Source organism: Artibeus jamaicensis, unplaced genomic scaffold (genome assembly GCF_021234435.1).
Source record: "Artibeus jamaicensis isolate MK-2021 breed Jamaican fruit bat unplaced genomic scaffold, CSHL_Jam_final contig_354, whole genome shotgun sequence".
Lineage (NCBI taxonomy): Eukaryota > Metazoa > Chordata > Mammalia > Chiroptera > Phyllostomidae > Artibeus > Artibeus jamaicensis.
In genome coordinates this window covers 35,622,173-35,639,732 of record NW_026521803.1, presented here as the reverse complement: position 1 = coordinate 35,639,732, position 17,560 = coordinate 35,622,173, and the positions used below count along the sequence as shown (strand labels likewise).

The 17,560-nt window shown below is 46.1% G+C and overlaps 1 protein-coding gene across 1 annotated transcript in view; it reads left to right on the top strand.

Moving 5' to 3' along the window:
* The window catches only part of ATP8B1 (ATPase phospholipid transporting 8B1), a 112,092-nt gene that overhangs the window by 24,178 nt on the left and 70,354 nt on the right, over positions 1-17,560 (top strand). The window lies entirely within an intron of this gene.

Genomic DNA, 17,560 nt, shown 5'->3' with positions numbered 1-17,560 from the left:
TGTGTGTGTGTGATTAGCTTCTGGTCACTTTAGAGAACTAAGTTGACTCTGGGCTGGATGTGGAATGAGCCCCAGGAGTGGATATGAAGAAGGAAGTGAGGGCTTACTCTTGCTGTTCTTCTACTTCTTTCTCTTGCCCCGGTGGTAGAGACTGGGCAACTGCTGTAACTGTGTGGGCGGTGTCCCAGGCCTTGTAGAACAAGACCTGACTCTTTCCCTGGCTGGCCCCGAGACCTTGGCCACGCATCTGAACCTGTCCATGTCTCCGTTTCCTTTCTGCAAGGTGAAGGTACTGAACCAGGTGATGAAATACTTTCTACACTGGCAGAAGTCTAAGTAACATGGTCTACAAAGACTAATAAATGCCCCAGAAGAAAGACACTTCATGAATTTGAGGTGATATTACTATTACAGTCATTACCTTTAAAATGACAGGCAGCATGCCAAACAAGTTCCAATGGAGGTAAAAGAGTGATTGGACAGAATTCAGCAGAACATAGATGTTAGTTATGTTTCTTTAATGTGTAGTTTCGACCTTAAATTGAACTGAGTCATAAAGTACACTCACCCAGTTTGTTAAGCCAAATCACAAGATTGGTCAATCCTTTGAATTTATTATTCAGAGAACCGTAGAAGAAAGCAGCCAAAAATAATGATGATAATTGTTACTCAGTGACTCATGAGCCCTTTGATTGGAATCCAGTGTATTGTTTAGTCCTTGTCCTGGCATCGTTAGTAGACGCTCCTTTTTATTTTGACAAAAGGAACCCATGAATGGAGAGATTTTAAAGGGATGCTTATATTTCACTGCTCCCTCACAGAGTCTCTGTCCATACATAGAAAAGCCAAGCTGTTTCTTCCTTTAGGCCACTCATCTGTGATTCTGAGGATATAACAGAGGAAGAATTTCTCTCTCTGTTTCTTTCTCTCCCTCCCTCTTTCTTTTTTCCTTCCTTCCTTTCTTCCTTCCACTCGCTTACCAAACATTTAGATTCTGTTTCCAGAATCTAAAACCTCTTATTAGCTACCAACTACCTACTATGTGCCAGACACTGTTCTAGGTGCTCTGGATACAGCAAAGAGAAGAAGAGACTGTCAGTGGGGGGACATCTTTCCTTTGCCCTCAAGATTCTTCTGGTTGGTCTAATAATCAAATAGACATGAAGCAGATTAGCAAGAGAAGAGAACTAAATTTAATACATATGTATGCAAAACCCACACACACGAGAGCATCAGAGACCTCCACCACGCACAAGAGGTTCAGAGACAGGGGGGTCAAGGTGTGTGACGCCTGCTGAGTTAGGGATGAGGTGATGCCCCTTGGGGGCTTCGCAGGGTCACTGCAGGATGCGAAGAGCAGATGTGTAGTAAATAAAAGTTTGCCCTGCCACATGCTGGGTCAGAAAGGTTATTGCAGATAATCTCTTCTTATGGGTAAGGCCCCTAGTTCTTCTCTCAGGGATGTCCAACCTTTTGGCATCTCTGAGCCACCCTGGAAGAAGAGCTGTCTTAGGCCTCATGTTAAATACACAAACACTAATGAAAACTGATAAGCAACAACAAAAAAGGTTTTAAGTAAATTTATAATTTTATATTGGGCTGCATTCATAGCCACCCTGGGCTGCATGGGGCCGTCAGCCCAAGGGTGGGACACCCCTGTGGGAGGGGCAGATGCTTCTTTTGAGCCTGAGGCTAGAATTGCCTTTAGCTCAAAACAGTCTGCGTACCACAGAAGCACATCGTGGGGTGGCTTGTTCCAGACTCACGTGTGACAAAGTCCCTGTCCTTGTGGGTCTTACATGCTAGTGTGGAAAGACAGAATAAGCACTCTAACAAGTGGTATGTCAGTTGGTGATGAACAACTGAAAAAATAAATTGGGACACAGGGGTGAGGGTAGGTAGGGGTGACCTCAATGAGGTGACCTTTCATCCAGTCCACAATACATCTACATGTCTGCTGTGTGTCAGGCACTGCTCTAGGTGCTGGGACCATATCTGAACAACAACAACAAAAATCCCTTCCTTCTGGAGGAGTGTGTGCAGGTCTCTTAGGAGGCGGGGGGTGTGGGTGGGGAATGGTATACAGGAGGGTAAGGGGCATCAGGAATGCGGAGTGTCCCATTCAAAGGAAGTGGTTGTTGGGCAGGTCACCTAAAAGGTGCCATCTGAGCTGTGACAAAGATGAGATGAGGGGCTGAGCTTTGTGTGACTACAGGAGAGTGTTCCAGGCACAGGGAAAAGACCCGCTGGGCCCCCGAGGGTCCAGGATGGTGGGGGACCGGTGTAGCTGGAGCACAGCATCAGGTAAGAGTGGCAAAGGTGAGCCCCAGGAGGTAAAGCAGCTGATGGATGCTGGGTTTTGCTCTGAATCCACAGCAGATGGGTTTTGAGCAGACACGTCATACCACGTAAATGACTTTTGGAGAGAATGAGTCTACCTTCTGTGCTGAAATTAGGTTGACAAGGGAACAAGGACAGGAGCAGGAAAGTGGTCTGCAGGCTACCTGTAACCCAGGTGAGAGAGGGTGACAGCGGGTGGTGAGAGGTTTTAGATTCTGGAAACATCTGGAAGGCAAAGCCAATAGGGTCCGCAGATGGCTTAGGGACAGAGGGGGAGGAAGAACCAGGGCTGAGAGCAATGCCACATGTTTTTCCTGAGCACCTGGAATGGCGGAGTCACTTTTTACTGAAATGAGGAAGATGGGGAAGAGTGGGTTTCAAGGGTTCCCTTTGGTTAGGTTTGGCTCTCCCTGGAGGGCGTAGTCGGGGGTCCTGCTGAAATGCAGGTCTGACTGGGCCGGTTTCTGGTGAAGAGGCCCCAGATTCAACTGTTCCCTCTCTTCTGTCACTGCTTATGCTCCCAATTCCAGGGCTGGCCTTGGTGTCAGTCCTCCTATGGGACACATCCCTGGCTGTCCCTTCCCAGAGTTCAGCTTCAGGACAGGAGTCACATCTTGCCCACGAGCAGCTACCTGGGCACCTGTCATATAGCTCAGAGGCCTTGTTTCCAAAGCCTCAAATGGCCTGCGTTTACTTAGCACACAAATTCCAAATGCCTGTCACCTGGGAGTCCTCACAGCCTGGCCTGGGGGCATATCCCTGCAGTCCCCTCTCCTGACCACCCTCTCCTGCACCTGCCTGCACTCAGTAACCCATGGATCCTGTGGCCTTCATGCTTTGGAACTTGCACACTCTCATCTCCTGAGAGGCCTTTCTCCTCCCTTCCCATCTCCCAGCCTGATCACGGCCCAACTTGACTTTCAAGGCCTAACTCAAAGAGTTTCCCTCTTCTATCTGTCCTTCTCTAAAGTCCTGCCCATCAGGTAGAATTGACAGCTGCCTCCTGTGGATTCTTCTTCTAGCACCTGGCGCACTGAATGATGGGTGTGTATTTGCCACTGTTGCCAACCATAGCATTGGAGGACTGGGCCCGTATTTTACATATTCTAAATACGTATATATACTTCACACACTACATGTCTATATATCTCTGTACTATATGCTGTTATCTTTATATATGTTGTATGGAACTAACCATTTGTTTACTGCATTGGTTTTTGGATTAATAGAAGTAATGGTGGAATGTCACACTGTAGGGAGCATGTTTCTTATTGAAGAATCTAAACTCTTTGGTGAAGCACTGATGTAATAACAGAATTATGGGTTGGACCTCAGAGAGCACAGGCAGGGCTTTGTGGTGGGAACCTGGAAACCAGCTCAGAGTCCCTTTGGAGGGGTGGAGGACGGGATGGAGAGACATGTGGGTAGGGCCTGGGGCAACCAGGCTGTGACCAATCCCAGCCAAGAAGCAGTTTGTCCGGTGATGCCCCAGCAGCAGATGCCCTGGCCTCGGGCAGAGTGCCCCATATGGCCAGCTGTAAAGAGGTATACGGAACAAGGGTGCTCTTCCATGCCTCCTTTGGTGGCCCGGTAGCACTGTGCTCTGTGGTACAGCCTGCCTATTCCCTCCCAGGTATTCCAGCGTCAGTTTCTGGGCCTCAAGCTGTGTTCTCTTCTGTCTTTTTTTTTCTGGTTGTTTCCAGAAAATGCTTAGCATGCCCCTTGATGTGCCTGGAAAGCTAACTTATCTCACTTGATACTATTCAAAACTTTGGAGACTGGATGCGCCCCAGTCAGCTGATTGGTTTTCATCAGCAGGAGCTCTGGTTTAACTGTGACCCTGGGCAGCAGCCTGGAGCAAGCTGCCTTGGGTGGCCCGGGTGAATCACGAGGCCCCCAAAGCTCATTGCTGATCAAGAAGAAAATTTTGCAATTGGCTTCTAAAGTGCGGCCGCCTAACCAGAACTCCTCGGTCTGATTTTGGGAAGCTTCAAAGAGGGAAACCTGGTTATCTCAGATCATTCAGGAATCACAAAGAAGATGAAGTGAAGGGTTGGAAATAAGGCAGAGAAGGGGACCGTCCTGAAATGTGAAATGCGCAAAGCCCAGTGCTGAAAGCACACTCTGCCCCGCTCAGTGAGACCACCCGAGCGGGTGGAGGGCTCCCGCTGTGGCCCTGAGGTCAGGGGCCTGTTTCTGACAGAAATAGCTCTATTTTGATTTTACGAGGTCATGCACAAAGATTTACCATTGTTAACTCCCCCATCAGTGTACCAGCCCTAAGTTGAAATTTCTTCCTGATACAAATGAAAGTCCGTGTCTCCTGTAGAGTGGAAACACTAAATGACTCATGTCTGACTTCCCCTTTCCTGTCCTTCCATCTCTCTTGAACAGCAGGGCAGGACGGGATGTTTTCACCTATAGCTATATTGCCATGAACTTGAAATCTGCTGCAGTTGGCAGGCTCCAACGTACCTGTTCCTTACACGTGGTTTGCCCTTAGGAACAAGACACCCTGCTGTCTGAATGGCTGGCTGTTAATCGAGAAGTCTCATCTCAGCCCCTCCTCCCCGAGCGCCTATCACCCCTGGAAGCTCTTGTCTCAGTGGCTTGGCTCTGAGGCACCCTGTTCTCAGAGTGGGCTGGCCGGGGAGAGTGGAAGAATCGCCTGTGAGTCACAGGGCGAGGAAGATGAGGAGAAGAAAGGAGGCAGATGACATTCCACACTGAACATTATTGCACTTGGTGACTAAGTTCCATGGTACCATATGTAGAGCCTCTCAAGGCAAAGGGACATTCTGTGAGCTCCTTTGGAGCTATCCTGTCTAATTCTCAGACAACTAACGAAAATCTGGGGCTGCAGTTTCTCTCTGCAGCTTGAGGGAGCAGGGCACCTGGGGAGGCCCTTGCTGGGCTGCGGTCCTTCAGAGTCCTGAGAGCAAGACAAAGGAGCTCCAGGCATGATGGCTTTGTGAGCAGGGTGCTGGAGCCGCACCAGCTGGATCTGAGTCGAGGCTCTACTGCGTGCCGTCCCAGGCAAGTTTCGCAACCTCATAGTCTTCATCTGTAACATGGAAACAACAGGACCTACTTCACTGGGTCGTTGTGAGCTTTAAATGCATCTGTACACGTTAAGTGCTTGGACCAGTGCCTGGCTCCAAACTATTAGCTCCATAAATGCTGGCCGAGGCATCATTAATCCATTATCAAATCCGAATGGCAAAAGTTCTTGGAGGACACGTGCCATTTGCCGTGCCTCTGGAATGCCACAGATGCCGCTCCTCCTGCGGTCACTTTCTGCTCCAAATCCCATCTGGACTGCTGGGGCTGGGGTCCTGCTTGGCTGTTTCCTGCCACTTGAGATTGCGCACATACTAACTGCTTCTAGCTTTTCCCTGGCTTTCCCAATGGGCCTTATTGTTCCTGATTTTAACCAAGCAGCAACTGGTGAATAAATGGCCTTCCATTGTTGGTGGCATGGGGTAGAAAAGCCCATGGATCCTTGGAAAGGCTCTAGAGAAACTGGTTTTAACCTGAGGAAGGTTTCTATCCACAGTGTGTAGAGAAGGAAGCCAAATAGATCTCGATTTTCATCTCCTCGAAGGGCAGAGCCAGGCAGAGGTGGAGCCCTGAGGAGCAAGGGGCTGACCCTTGCTTGGGCAGGCTGAAAACAGGGCTTTGGGAGTGGGGGGCGTGGCAGGTGCCTGGGCTCTCCTGGGCAGCTCTGTGGTTTTGAGCAATGCAGACACCCAGCTCTTGTTTCTCTCAGAGATGCCCCTCCCTTTAACATGCTTGGGCCCTGAGAATGTCAAACAAAGGCTACGTGAGGTCTGTCTGGGTACCTCCCAAAGCCACCTGTGCCTGAGCATCAGGACCAGAATGCTGGGGCAACCTGGGAGGACCATCTGGTCGCTGGGAACTTGCCCACCAGATTCTTCACGGGGGCTTGGGGCTGGGCTCTTGGGCGTTGCCTCTCTCTCAGGCTGGGCAGTTACTTCCTGAGCAGCTGGGAAAATATAAACATCTCTGGATTTTTCTTTGCAGAAATCAACACCCATCCTCTGGCTCCTTGTGTTTATTAGCTAGCTAAAAAGGACAGCTGTTATCGTCCACCCAAAGGTTAAAACTTTCTCCTGGGTGTGTGTTTCATTTCAGAGCATAACTCATTTCCTCCCTGCATCCATTTCCAATCCTGTCCTTGGCTTGGGGTTTGTTACCTACTTGGCATGCAATATGTCTTGCCTTTTATTTTTAGAACTTAGAGTAAGAATTGGCACTGTAATAACACGAATCCTGCAGACTGAGTCACAGTAGAGAAAAAGCCTTATAAGCTTAGTTTGGGGGGAATATAAGCAGTCAGAATGGCCTTTTAGAATATTAATCTAGGAGTATTATCCTCTCTCGATCCCTTTGGCCAGTTACTTTAAGGATTTAGAAATGGCTGTGGTGAATAAGGGTAATTCTAGGATTCTTCTTAGTGGCCTGGAACAGTTGTTGTTTTACCTCCTTATGTAAGTGATATCGAGGATATTTGTAGCTGGAATATATATTGTGAGGGACTGCTGGTTGTCTAGGAATTTACACTGTAATTTTAAAAACTGCTTCAGCGCTCTGAGCGTGTGTGTTTTTGTGAATGCTGTCCAAACCAGTTGTACGCTGGTTTAATGCAGTAACACCAAGATGCCTGGCAAGTCTTAGACCCACTGCTTATATATCCTGGACCAGTGCTGTCCAGTAGAGCTTTCTGCGATGAGATAAAAGTGTTCTGTATCTAGTCACTAGCCATAGCCCTGCTGAGCACTGGAAATGTGGCCCATGCGTCTGTGGAGCTGGCTTTTAATTTAATTGTAGTTAATTAAATTGAAAGAGCCTCTCGTGGCTAGTGGCTCCCTGTAGGGGACCTCACTGTGGACCTGGACTATTCTGACCTGACACACTCTGTAACTCAGGCAGCAGTTGGCTTCCTGAGGAGCTAGAGCGTCGACAGGAGAACAGCTGGGATGATTGGAATCAGAGGGACCAGGACACGTGCTACAGCCCCCTCCCCAACTCCTCAGGCATCCCTGGGTTATGGGAAGTTGTAGCCTTAGGTCTGAGAGTGTAAATCCTTTAATGCTAAAAGCCCTTGGAGGCTTCCTGTTGCCCCGAGGATAAACTTTAGGCTCCTTAATACCCTTGCTTATCTGCTCACCTGTCACTTCCTTGCTCATCACTTTCCCCATCACCCTCTGACTTTCATCACCAGGACAGACTTGCATTGTGCATTCTTACCTTGAGACCTTTGTAAATACTGTGCTCTTTGCCTGAAATGACCTTTCCCCTCTCCTCCCCTGGCTCACACCTCCATGGCTTATGGGTCTCAGTTTAGACGCCAATCTGATAGCATCTCCTCTGGGAAAAGCTTTCTTGACCCCTGCTGCTGTGCATCCTAGGTGGATCCCCATCATAGCACCTACCACACTTGATTGAAATTGTTTATTTACTTACAAGTCTCTCCCCTCACGTGAAAGCTTCTCAAAGTGTGGTCCCCAGACCGGTGGTAGCAGCATCACCAGGGAGCCTGCTAGAAATGCAGATTCTTAGGCCCTGGCCTAGACCTCCTGAATCCGAAATTCTGAGGGTTGGACCTAGTGACCTCTGTTTAGTAAACCCTCTAAGGGAGTCTGATGCCAGCTACAGTTTGGGGACCGCTGTGAAGGCCGGAACCTGTGGCTTTCTGTTGGCCATGGTGTCCCTGGTCTTCTGTGTGCTGCCTGAGCCAGAGGTGCAGGAGGCACCTCCAGAGTGGACATCTCCGTTATTCTTTGGGCAGCTTGCCTGATCAGGGAAATTTGAGCTGCCATCAATTGAAATCTCTTTGCCTTTCTCCAGAGGAGGTAGAGAACAACTAAATACTTTTTAAAAATTGAGCTAAAATACACATGACAAATTTTAGCACTCTTCAGTGCACAGTTCAGCGGCATTGTGTGCACTCACATTGTGGCGCACCTGTCACCGCCATCCATCTCCAGAACTTCGCCATCTCCCCAGACTGCAACGCTGCCCCTTTAAGCAGCTCTAGATTCTAGACTCTCCTCCCTAGCCCCTGACAGCCACCATTCTGCTTTCTGTTTCTATAAATTTGACCTCCTAGATACCTCCTGTAAATGGAATAATAGAGGTTTTGTTTTTTTGCAACTGGCTTATGTCACCTAGCATAATGGCCTTGAGGTTCATTCATGGTGTAGCATCTGTCAGAATCTCCTTTTTCTTAAAAAAAAGATTTTATTTTTAGAGAGAAGGGAAGGGAGTGAGAGAGAGAGGGAGAGAAACATCAATGTGAAAGAGAGACATCAATTGGTTGCCTCTCACACGTACCTTGACTGGGGACCAAACAGGCAACCCCGGCGTGTGCCCTGACCAGGAATCAAATTGGTGACCTTTCACTTGGCAGGGTGATGCCCAACCAGCTGAGCCACACCAGTTAGGGCAGAATCTCCTTTTTAAAGCAGAATAATATTCCATTGTGTGTGTGTATATACTACAGTTTGTTTATTCGTCCATTGATGAACACTCAAATTATTTCTGCTTTCCGGAAATAGTGTGCACTGCTGCTTTGAACGTGCTGTACGTACTTCTGCGTGAACCCTTCTTGGCCTCTGTTCCTTTGAGAGAACACTCAGAATGGAATTGCTGGATCGTATGGCAATTCCATGCTTGTTTATTTTAGAGGAACCACTAACCATACTGTTTTCTACGGTGGCTGTATATTTCCACCAGCAATGTGCACAGGTTTTAACCTTCCTACCCCCTCACCTTACATTTGTTATTTTATGTTTTTTGACCACTGAGTACTTGAAAGAGAAAAGTTAATTTAAGGGTAATGTCAGAGAAAGAGCTCCTAACTTTCTTACTGTATTACTTTGATCAATTCAAACTATACCTAGTATATGAAAAGTTGTAGTATTAAAAGAAATAAAGTCAATATAATTGATTCCAGTTGGTCCTTGAAAATATTAGAATTTGAAAAAAAAATACATGTGCAAATTTTAAATGTTGAGATGTTTCTACTAATTCCTGATGTAATTTATGGAAGTAGAACTCTATCTTTAGAGAATAGGTTTTTTCTGGTTTTTTTTTTTACAACTATTCTATCCTTGGAATTTATTCTAGGGTGATAATTGGGTAACTGTGCAAAAAACATAAGTTCAGGAAGCTTCATTTTCACATCTAAAATTCTCACTGTTTTAACCCCTGAATTTCATAGAACTTCAATTGCCAGTTATTTGTGGAACAAGAGAAGTAATCTATCAATGTCTGGTTGCCATCACTTAGATTTTTAAAAATGTCTAAGATGACAAAGTCATAGAACCTGTAGCTTATTATATCTGGGGAGCACATTACATTGTCAGGGGTTACTATGGGTTTGGTAGTTTGGTAGTAACAGAGGTGGTTTGCACAGGAAGGATATCCTAGGCGCTAATAAGAAAAAGTGGGAAGGAGACTTGTGCTTTTTTGGTAGTTGGGCACGCAGACCTCGGTCGAAGGTGAAGATCTTCAATCCGACTTTAATATCACTGGACATTAGTGGGCTTCCCCTCTGTCCTGCTGCCTTGGATTGTGTGCCCCCCTCCTTTGTTTATAAATTAAAAACACTTAAGTCTATTTTTCAGTTACAGTTTACATATAATATTACATTAGTTTCAGGTGTAGTGATTAGACATTGATTACCTTACAAAGTGACCACCCTGTAAGTCTAGTACCCATTGGACACCATATGTAGTTATTACAATATTATTGACAATACCTCTTATGCTATACTTTGCAACCCTATGCCTATTTTTATAACTGGAAATTTGTACTTCTTAATCCCTCTCACCATTTTGTATGTCCTGCTCTTGAGAACGAGACTTAAGAGTGTATTCTTTTTTTTTTTTTAAGATTTTATTTATTTATCTTTAGAGGGGAAGGGAAGGAGAGAGGGAGAGAAACATCAATGTATGGTTGCCTTTCGTGCGTCCCCTACTGGGAATTGGCCTGCAGGGAACCGGCCTGCAACCCCGGCATGTGCCCTGACTGGGAATCGAACTGTGATTATCTGGTTCGCAGGCCCATGCTCAATCCACTGAGCTACACCAGCCAGAGCAAGAGTGTATTCTTTAAATGAGAAAACACACATGGTATTGTATGCTTTCAAGCCCCGTAGAATGTCCAGCACAAAGAGGAACCCTAATAGGGGCCACAGAGGAGAGGGCTGAGGGATACATGGGAATTCTCTGTACCTTCTGCTCCATTTTTCTGTAAATCTAAAACTATTTTACAAATATACTAGGAAATTTAGTGCCAGATGGAGGCTTGAACAGCTTCTTGAGAAGCCCTGGGACGTTCATCTGCCATTCCTTAGTCCAGTTTCAGGTCCAGGTTCAGGCTTGGCCATTTGTCATAGTGAAAAGCATTCCACAAGATTCTGTTGGGTGATCCCATTTAGAACTGTGAATCTGGCCGACAGCCCTCACTTACAGGTGAGCGTTTGAGCCCAGGTGGGGACGTGAGCTGCCTAAGGCCATACAACCTGGGGGGGCCTCTTTCCACTCCTCTTTTATCTCAGAGACCTTCAGGGGAGCCAGTGGATTTTAATCTTAAAATTGCTTGAAGCGTAGATGGCATCATTTCCCCAATCTCTTAGAAACAAAACAAAAACTGGACATGATTCATCCTGTCTCTTTGGCGGGACCAGTCCTCTATTTCCTCTTCTTTCATGAAAATCCTTTCCAGCAAGCTGCCCGTCTGGGAAGGCAAAGCTATTTTTAGGACGTCGTACCCTTTTAGTGATAGAGATGCCCCGTGATTACTGATTCTTGGACGTGTTTTTCCAGTTAGACACATTGATCCTTTTAAATGCTGTCTGTAGGACAGAAGCTGTTTCTTCCTTGGAGAGGAAAAATTAAATTAGAATCCAGTAAGTAAAAATTTGGGGGGTGTGAATTTTATCTATTTCTACTAGTTGTGTATTTCTTCCTTTCTCTCTTTCTTTTTCTTGGGGGGGGGACAACTTTGGGGCTTTTAAAGTTTGTATTTACGATATAGGACACCTTGGTGAGCAAAGAGGAGGCTGGCCAGCATATGAACACCTTACCTCGTTAGAAGTTTCATGAAGTGGAAGAAACATTGCCTCAGGTCTGGGATTAAACTCCAGGATGTGTGTTCTGCACCAGCTGTATCTTGGGAAAGCCACTAGCTTCTCTTTCCCTGCAGGCAAACCAGGGTTCAGTCTGGGGAGGTGGATGAGGGCTGGCTTTGGGGGGTGGGGGGTGGGACTCAGGCATCTCTGGAGCTGGCTCTGCCCAGCATGTGTTCCCAGCCAGTGGGATCTTGTGGACAGGACTTTCTCCCAGCTAGACAGGACAGGGACTGAGGCGAGGCCCTCCGATGTCTCATCTACCCAAGACCTTATCCAACAGTGATTGCGTTTGTGTCGGAGGAGTCAAACAGCATTAGCCTTGAACTGCTATTGGCTTGCCAACGGCAGAGCTGGGAGTGGGTTTCCTAACAGTGGTGCTGGGTTAGTTTTGAGTCATCCTAATTAATTCCTTCTTTTATTTCCTGGTTCCTTTTATAGCCATTTGACACAAGCTGCCAGATATCTGTTAGGGTTTAAAGGTTCACAAGTGATTTTTTCTTTTATATTCCCTATGTGTGAATATTTACTTAGTTGAAAAAATGGGAGGGATTTAGAGGAACGAGTATAAAGGACACAGGGACAATAACTAAGGGGGGTGGAAATAGGAGGGAGGTAGGGAACACGGGGCGGGCTGGGCTGGGCTGGGCTGGGAGAAATAGACAGAAAACTGTACTTGAAAAATAACTAAATAAAATTAAAAAGTATATATATTTACTTGGTTGATCCTTTTGGTGCCACCATTTTAGATCAATTTTTTGCCTAGGGAAGCCCCCTGGAATGTCGTAAGTATCTGACCCGGATGTTAATCAATTCTCTCTAGCCCTGGTGAAGTGGGGTCCCTGAGGGTAAGCTAGGCCTTAAGATGTAGAATGTTAGATGATGACTTCTGTCTTGGAGAACTGAGAGGGGAATCTATGAGTTTCTTTAAAAAGTTTCCCCAGAAAATGATTTAGACACATATCAGAATGTTTCTCTAACTATAAACAGCACCTGAAAAGTGAATTTTAATGATTTCCAGGAGTCACTAAGTTAGAAAAGCAAAGTACAAAGGAGCATATATATTCAACTTCTGTATAAGATAAAAATAAAAAATACATGTACCTGCTTACCTTCATTAAAAGATACAAGGAGAATAAAGAGAATATAATGAAGTTGATTACCAGCCCAAGAGTAGGTGGGAACCAGAAGGGGGTGAGGCTATGTGAGGGACAGCCACTTGCTAAGTCCCTTTGAGCAATGTTTGGTCTTTGAGGAGCATGTCAATGTTCCACACATTCAAAAAATAAATTCAAATCAGTAAAATGTGAAGAAGGGAAAAACCCTAAAACTGAAAGCAAAATAAAATGAATGAACCCAGTTGCATTTTAAATGAGTACCACAGCCACAGTGAAGAGGGAGGAAAAAGAGAAAGAATCCAGGGAACAGTGAACATACTATTTTATTGCAAATGCTCAGTCTTAGACAAGATGTGGGAGAAAGACAAAAAATCCTAAAATATTTTACTATGTTTTATGTGGTGATATTGGCAAAACGATTCTGAGAAAATTCTAGATGTATGTTAGCATTGAGCAAATGAAGAAATGTATTGTTTGGGGAAGCCAAGCTTCTCACTGAGGAAGAAGGAACACACAGGTAACATGGAATGGGAGAAATTGTGAGCATTAGTTGGAAGTGGAGGTATTTGTGGGAGCTCATTTCTGAAATATGAGCATGCAGAAGTATTCTCATGTAACATACATGTGCATATGTGTGTTTGCATGTATTATCTGCATGGACTTAACTCTGTCCACCAAAAGGCCAAGAACCCAAGACACCCCAGGGGCAATGAGCACTCCAGTGCCCAGATCTTGGTCTCTAAGATCATTCCCCACTAAAAGGAACAGGACTGGGGCAGACAGGTGCAATGAGTCTGCAACATCCTGTTATTGCTACAAGGTACAGAAATGCTCAAAGGATGACGGGGCCTGTCACAAGGACATATGTGCCAGCTTGAAGGGACTCCCACTGGCCCAACCTGGGACCCGTTGAACACTAAAGTAATTGTGGACAATAGCATTCCTACTGATAACTGATAAATAGACAGATGGGTGGGAGTAAGGGAGACCCTCCTTACAGTGAAATGCCCAAGCCGACTGATAAATGGGGAGGGAATGCTGGAGCAGGGGAATCAACCTGACCTTGTGAAGATTGCACCAGGCAGGGATCATCCGTGGGTGCCCCATCTAGAAGGAAACCGGGATAAAGAGCAGGATGTTTGCATTGTCTCAAAGTGTCTCCCCACAAATGGCAAGTTTAAAAAGAAAATGCAGTGGAGAAATCAAACAGCACCTTGACTGAGGAATGGAAATCAAATCACCAGCGAGGGGTGGAGGACCTCGTGTGCCTCCAGATGCGACGTCCTGAGGAGGACAGAGCATCACCCACCTGTGCAGTGTCCGAGCGCAGATGCAGAGCCTGGATCCAATCACGAGGAAGCATCCTCGCTCAAGTGAGGAACATTCTGATTTTAAAAGGGGGGGGGGGGTTGAGGCAGGTGGGGGACTATACTCTAACACTTTCAATGTCATCAGTGACCAAAAAAACATAGGTTGTGAGAATGTTCCAAATTAAAGGAGTTGGTCATTTAAAGTAATTCCTGATTCCAGACTAGATTCTGTTCTGGAGTAAAAATAACGCCATGAAAGACATCAGGTCAGTGATAAAGTAAGAGTATTAGATAGCCTATTAACGTTAGATTGTCTAATGCTGGTGATTAACGGTTATGCTTATGTAAGAAATTGCAGAGACTAACCTGGAAGTCCTCACAGGCAGGGAGTATGATGTAACTTACGCTCAAATGGTTGGGAGGGAACCATGTGGACACACCTGAGAGTGAGTGGAGAACAAGGCAAAGGGCGTGAAATGTTTGCTAGCGCCTCTGGGTCAACAATGACGACGACGATTCCGGACGTGGAAACAATCCACAGTTCCACAGATGGTATTTTTCTTCTACCTTTTAAAGAACTTTATGGCCAATTTGTGGCTAGCTTATATATTCTCATTCAGAACACCCTATACTGATTAACTTTAGAGGGTGCCTTTTCTAAATAAGGAATTTGAAAATTACCCAAAAGTGTCTGTCCTGCCTGTTGACTTTCTAGTTCCATTGCTAACAGGGGACAGTGAGCACCAGAGTGTGTTAGTTAAAAACACCAATTTGGAGCAAAATGGACTTTGGATGCAATTCCAACTTGCAACTTACTAGTGGTATGACGTTGAGGAAATCACTTAACCTTCTCTAAGTCTCAGTTTCCTTATCTGTAAACTAGAAACAGGAAGAGTTTTGAGGGGTCCCAGTTCCTGGAAGGGCTGAGAAGGGGTACAGGCTGGCCAGGTGGGGAGTGTGGCAACAGGGGTGCACACAGAGCTCAAAGCGGGCAGTTGCCACCCAGCCCCCACTGATGGTCGTCTTGCTCAAGTGTTGCCAGATTTCCCAGTTTTCTGAAATTTCAGAAAATTGGGGAATCCCCATTTCACGCAGAACCAACAGATATTTAAACGCGACAATCTAAAATTTCAGTGAACAGGAGAAACCCTTGGTGAGCCAGACAACACACAGTTGCAGGGTGGGTTCTGCTGCCAGGTAGTGGGTTCTACTCTAACTCAGGTGGGCGCCTGGAGAGTCCCAGGCGTGTCCACGGACCTCCTGTGTCATGGTCGGAGCTTGGTGGCCTTAGAAGAGCACCACTGAGACTCTACAGAGAACTGAGAAGTGAAGGCCTGGAAGTGATTGGTAGATTGACCACATCTGCCCCTTCTTTCAACAGTTAAAAGCTCCCTTGGGGAGCTGGCCTGTGTAAACAGGTGAGGCCATCAGCTGACCAGGAAGGGAGTCCAATCTGGGACGCACAGATAGGGAAGCAATCAATCATTAAACATGCAGATAATCAAGGATTAACTTGATTAAGCAGTCCATGTGAAAGTGCCAAAGCCATAGGAAATTTTATCAAGGATGTTTGTCTTGAGAGAAAAAAAAAGAGGCGATTCAGTCCCTGCTATCGTGTTTCCCGTTCTAAATGTTGAGGTGGTCGTACGAGATACAGGGCTTGACTTTCTCCGTAGGGTGCGATCATAGGAACCACGTAATAAAGCAGTTCTAATAGGAGTGTAACATGGGACTAACTACAAGAATACGTTCGGCTCGGCTTCTCCAGTGTACAATCACACATTGTTGATAAACAGCCTGGGACTATTTTTGGCTGCCTGGTGTACCGTGTCTCTTGTTGGCAAGACAGGCACCGTATATGGTGGCAGAGGTGTCAAATGGAGACAGTTTCTGTTTCTGGAATAACACTTTCTCTTTCTGAAAACTCTTGCTCTTCTTCATCCTGCAAAGATGTGGAGTATGAGACGTGTTGTTGATATAGTATTTTAAATTCTAGAGTGTATGTGTGTGTGTTTTTTAAACAGGCTTCCCCTTTTCTTGGGAGATCTGAAGAGGCGGTAATAGATACACCCTGGGCTGCTTTGTTGTGAGCAGCTGGGAGAGTGAAATATTTAATGTCTGTCTCACTACTAGGGTGACATTTTCCTGCGGCCCGAACTCAGCAGGTTACGAGCTGGGTATTCCCCTTCCTATCAATGATTCAAGAAATGGAGGTGAACTTGAGCCTTGGCGTGGGCTGTAGTAACTTCTCAGCTGTTCCTAAAGTGTTGGTGTGGTCACGCATTTCTCCTCCTAGCGTTTCATTCTCTCACGTAAGAGTAACAATGGCTAATATTGATCATGCTCTTCCTTTGGGTCTGGCGCTGTTCCAGAAGCTTTCCCTATGTCGGCTTATTTCATCCTCACAGCAGCCCTAACAGGCAGGCGCTGTATTGTGCCCATTTTACAGATGAGCAAACTGAAGAACAGCAGTGTTACTATATGGGCTTCCCTGAGGTCTCCCAGCTGGCAGAAGGCATGGCTCCAGAGCCTGTGCTCCTTGTCGCGAGACTGGCCTGCAGGCATGCCAGGCACACTGTGTCGCTGCCCAGTGAAATGACCTTGGCAACTGGAGAATTTGGACTTGGCTCCAGTTTCAGCCCTACAGCAACCCACTGTGTGACCCTGAGCACTTCGTGTAACCTTGAGCACTCTGGGCAACCTTTCTCAGCCTCAGTTTGCTCATCCTTGAAATGGGAATGATGACCATATTTTACTCGCATATTAGGGGAGGAAAAAAAGGTGAGAAAAAATGGGAACAGGATCTGAGCTAAAATGATCCTTAAAGAAAAGAGTTAAAATGCACAAAAACAAGTACCCAGCAGGCTGAGGGGAGGGCTGCCCTTATCTACACAGTGTTGTAGCTTCTCTGTGACCTTTTCACTTTGTGAAATCGTTAATGAAATTCCCTTTGACCTTATGGAATAGGAAATATTCAATTTCACTGAAAAATACTCTCCTTGTAGCTATGAGAAGACTTATTATTTAATATCCGAGTTCCTAACACGCACCAGTGGCCCTGGGGAGTCTGTGGTCCCTCCCCAGCCTGTGCAGTGACTTGGGACACATAGGCCACACACAGTGGTGACTCAAGGTCAGTTAGTTCCCTGTTTATGTTAAGGCTAGTTTTTCTTTCTTTCTTCTTAATTAAGAAATATTTCAAACGTACCTCAAAACAGAAACAGTTGTATAACGAAGCCCCCTTGTTCATGGTCATGGCCAATTGTCTTTTATCTACACCTCTACCATCCTTCTCACTCAGGTAAGACACCCTGAGTAATCTCACAGATTCCCCACCTGACCTACGACCACTGTTTCTTGAGTGACGTTGATTCAGAGTTCAGAATATATTGAACGTTAATTGTATTTTGTGTCTGTTCTAGACCGCAAAATACACATCTCGAGCCAACGATTCTCCTCTTATTGCAGCCCGAGTGTCTGGGCCTGATGGGCCTTCACAGCGTGTTCTGCCCTCATGTCGGCTGGTGCCAGCCTCCGCAGGGCCAGCTGCATTGGGGTTCGGGCAACGCTGTTTGCCCTGCATGAGGTTTAGACTTTGGAAAGCTGAGCTACAATTCCCCATAGTCAGATCTCTA